This window comes from Danio aesculapii, chromosome 2 (assembly GCF_903798145.1).
Source record: "Danio aesculapii chromosome 2, fDanAes4.1, whole genome shotgun sequence".
In the NCBI taxonomy this organism is placed as follows: domain Eukaryota; kingdom Metazoa; phylum Chordata; class Actinopteri; order Cypriniformes; family Danionidae; genus Danio; species Danio aesculapii.
In genome coordinates, this window is record NC_079436.1 from 57,265,601 (window position 1) to 57,270,367 (window position 4,767).

At 42.0% G+C, this 4,767-nt stretch overlaps 1 pseudogene; it reads left to right on the forward strand.

Annotated features, from left to right (window-relative positions):
- Positions 1–290: 290 nt before the first annotated feature.
- LOC130214582 (E3 ubiquitin/ISG15 ligase TRIM25-like) overlaps positions 291–4,767 on the forward strand; it is a 7,043-nt pseudogene continuing 2,566 nt past the window's right edge.

Below are 4,767 nucleotides of genomic sequence, written 5' to 3' on the forward strand. Positions count from 1 at the left end.
ACGCCTTTGATTGGTCTTCCTGTCACATGAGTGTTGCCAAGTCTATTAATCCTTCATTACTGACAAGAAAAGTTGCGCTAAGATTTCCTTATTAAATAATCTGCATTTATCAAGGAATGATTGAATTTAAAGAGCAGAAATGATTTCATAAGAGCTTGACAAGGCATTTTAATTTAAAACATTACAGAACTACTGTTAATTGAACTGTGGTGGGTTTATTTCTGCATTAGACTGTCCTCTAGTGGCGGAGTTTATTATATGACACACACAGGAAGTGTCAGAGCTGAAAGAAACCGAAAGTAATCTCAAAAACCGAAAGTAATAGTCGGTAACTGTCTCTGTCGGTGAGTGTGAGCAGTAAAATGGCAGAATCCAGTGTTTCTTTGGCTCATCATTTCAGCTGTTCATTGTGTCTGGATCTCCTAAAGGATCCAGTCTCCATTCCCTGTGGACACAGTTACTGTATGAGCTGCATCACAGACTGCTGGAATCAGGAGGATCAGAAGAGAGTCTACAGCTGCCCTCAGTGCAGACAGACCTTCAGCCCCAGACCCGCTTTAGCTAAAAACACCATGCTGGCTGAGGTGGTGGAGAAACTGCAGAAGAGCAAACTACAAGCTGCTGGTCCTGCTCAGAGTCCCGCTGCATCTGGAGATGTGGAGTGTGACGTCTGTACTGGAGCCAAAAACAGAGCCGTCAAGTCCTGTCTGGTGTGTCTGAACTCTTACTGTCAGACTCATTTCAGCGCCATCAAGAGCTGAATCCAGGAAATCGACACAAAGTGACTGAAGCCACTCGACGACTGCAGGAGATGATCTGTCCTAAACATGAGAAACTCCTGGAGATCTTCTGCCGCACTGATCACTGCTGTATATGTTATCTGTGTATGGTGGATCAACACAAACACCACGACACTGTTTCAGCTGCAGCACAGAGGACTGAACAACAGGTATGAACCACTCAGGGGCGTTGCTAGACATAAAGCTCTACTGGGGCACCAAAAAAAAAAAAAATATATATATATATATATATATATATATATATATGTGTGTGTGTGTGTGTGTGTGTGTGTGTGTGTGTGTGTGTGTGTGTGTGTGTGTGTGTGTATATATATATATATTTTTTTTTTTATATTTATTATAAACAAAATACAATTATTATTCTAAATAATCTTAAATGTAACTGGAAAACAATGTTTATGATATGCTAAAATCATTTAAGAAATCTTTTGCATGAATATTAATTTTATTTAAATGAAATTCTATAGACAATTCAATAAAAATACAAAAAAGATGTTTAATAGAATTATCTGTTGTAGACTTGACACATGGCAGAGAATTAGCTTTAAGTCTTTACCTCCCTGACTCCTCATCCCTCCTTTTTGCTTCATACAAAAAAATCAGGAGGCATGCTCAGTAAGATCACCGTCATATTGTTTAAACTTTAGTTTTGTCGACTAGCTAAACAAATAAGGCTGTTACGCCGGTTTTACAACGCATGAGCGACGCATGACAAGTAAGTAGCCTGCTTTTTTGGCGCGCATGTTAACTACCGGGACTTGCACTGGCAGAAGAGCAGCGCGTGAAAGAGGCACACACGCAGAGATGCATCAGTTTGCTTTTTTATTAAACATACTGCTTTCACCAGCGTTGGTTCGGTTGCAATTAGAGAATAACGTCTTTATTTCGGAATTACAACTCTTAATAAATATACTTGCATATGAAGTAAATCATATCTCAACGCATTTACTGGGGCACTGGAGATTTTTACTGGGGCACGTGCCCCAGTAAATTTGGTCTAGCGACGCCCCTGAACACACTTATGCTCAATAATTGATGTCTCTTCATTTCTCCACTTTTTAAAGCTAATTAATAAAAGTATATCGCTGTTGTTTTCACAGTAAGAGCTGAGTGGTACGACACGATGGATAAATGTGCATTAAACATTTACACTCACAGGCCACTTTATTAGGTACACCTTACTAGTACCGGGTCGGACCCCTTTTGCCTTCAGAAGTGCCTTAATCCTTCGTGGCGTAGATTCAACAAGGTACTGGAAATATTCCTCAGGGATTTTGCTGCAGATTTGTGGGCTGCTCATCCATGATGTGAATCTCCCGTTCCACCACATACCAAAGTTGCTCTATTGGATTGAGCTCTGGTGACTGTGGAGGCCATTTGAGTACAGTGAACTCATTGTCATGTTCAAGAAACCAGTCTGAGATGATTCAGGCTTTATGACATGGTGCGTTATCCTGCTAGAAGTAGCCATCAGAAGATGGAGACACTGTGGTCATAAAGGGATGGACATGGTCAGCAACAATATTCAGTAGGCTGTGGCGTTGACACGATGCTCAATTGGTACTAATGGACCCAAAGTGTGTCAAGAAATATCCCCCACACCATTACACCACCACCACCAGCCTGAACCGTTGCTACAAGGCAGGATGGATCCATGCTTTCATGATGTTGATGCAAATTTTGAGCCGACCATCTGAATGTGGCAGCAGAAATGGAGACTCATCAGACCAGGCAACATTTCTCCAATCTTCTATTGTCCAGTTTTGGTGAGCCTGTGTGAATTGTAGCCTCAGTTTCCTGTTCTTAGCTGACAGGAGCGGCACCCGGTGTGGTCTTCTGCTGCTGTAGTCCATCCGCCTCAAGGTTGGACATGTTGTGTGTTCAGAGATGCTCTTCTGCAGACCTCGGTGTGTAACGAGTGCTTATTTGAGTTACTGTTGCCTTTCTATCAGCTGGAACCAGTCTGGCCATTCTCCTCTGACCTCTGGCATCAACAAGGCATTTGCGCCCACAAAACTGCAGCTCACTGGATATTTTCTCTTTGTCAGACCAATCTCTGTAAACCCTAGAGATGGTTGTGCATGAAAAACCCAGTAGATCAGCAGTTTCTGAAATACTCAGACCAGCCCATCTGGCACCAACAACCATGCCATGTTCAAAGTCACATAAATCCCCTTTCTTCCCCATTCTGATGCTCGCTTTGAACTGCAGCAGATCGTCTTGACCATGTCTACATGCCCAAATGCATTGAGTTGCTGCCATGTGATTGGCTGATTAGAAATTGGTGTTAACGCGCAGTTGGACAGGTGTACCTAATAAAGTGACCGATGAGTGTAGATGACATTATATTGCATCTGACATGTTTTCTAATAAACTCTCCTCCAATTTGGAAAATCCTGAGCTTCTCTTTTATGATTACAACTTTGCAGTGACGTTTATTTAACTCTTGTCAACTGTGAATCCTGCAGAGTCGGCTGAGGGAAACCCAGAGCAGATTCCAGCAGAGACTCCAGGAGAGACAGAAGGAGCTGGAGGAGCTGAGAGAGGCTGTGGAGTCTCACAAGGTGAGTTTGAGCAGAAGAACAGCAGCTGAAGAGGCCTTTCACACTCCAATGCTTCTGTGTGTGTGTGTGTGTGTGTGTGTGTGTGTGTGTGTGTGTGTGTGTGTGTGTGTGTGTGTGTGTGTGTGTGTGTGTCTGACAGCGCTCAGCACAGGCCGCAGTGGACCACACCGAGAGGATCTTCACTCAGCTCATCTGCTGGATTGAGAGAAGCCGCTCGGAGCTCACGCAGATGATCAGAGATGGAGAAAAGACTGCAGTGAGTGGAGCTGAAGAACGACTGGAGCGACTGGAGCAGGAGATCAATGATCTGAGGAGGAGAAACGCTGAGCTGGAGCAGCTTTCACACACAGAAGATCACATCCATTTCCTCCAGGTGACACACAGGACAGTGGAAGAGCATGTGGAGCAGAGATTGTGTTTGTGTGTCTTCAGCTGCTGTTTCTGTTGTGTCTGTGTAGAGTTTCCAGTCTCTCTCTGTCCCTCCTGGATCTACAGACTCATCCAGCTTTATTAGCAGCTCGCAGCTCGCTTTTGATCAACTTGCTGAATCTGTGTCTCGTCTGAGAGATAAACTGCAGCAGTTCTGCACTGAGGAGATGAAGACGATATCTAGAAGAGGTAAGCTTTACATTTCCTGACATGTTTCATATGATTTTAAATGTATTTGTATTATTAGACAATATTAACTATAAATCATCTGTTTGTCTTCACAGTGAGCAGCATTAGCAGGATGATCACTCCTGAACCACAGACCCGTGAGCAGTTCCTCCAGTGTAAGTCACTCTGATTATATGAAAAATTAATTTTGATCTGGGTGAACAGGGTGTGCAGATATACAAATCTACTTTTCTTGACAGACAGTTTGGCAACTTTATTATAATAAAGTCGCAATTCTGAGTTATTAAGTCAAACTTACGAGTTATTAAGTCACAATTGCGAGTTATAAAGTCAGAATTGCGAGTTATAAAGGAGTTTCCTGTTATGGCGAATGGCCATAAATGAAGTGTTAAAGACTCTTTCTTCTTTATGTTTTCTGCTTGTGATGTGGTCTGGATTCGCAGCCCAGTTTACCAATAAAGGTCAGGAATACACAGTATTTGGTTGACACTTTTACTGAACTGAAACATAAACTAATATAACACTTTAGTTTTAACCCTTTTTAATGTCCATGTCCATGGGCACTCTTGCAATATGAAACAAATAACAGCTGCGACAAAATGTAAATCATATAATTGTTACACATATTATAGATAAATAATATAGAAATGCTGATTTTAGACTTTTGGAGGAATCACACAACCTATAGCTAGTTTCAGGCGCTCTGTTTAATGCTTTATAATTGCTATTTAGAGCAAATGGTAATAAAGAACAAATCCATACGAACAAATAGACAGCCTAGTTCA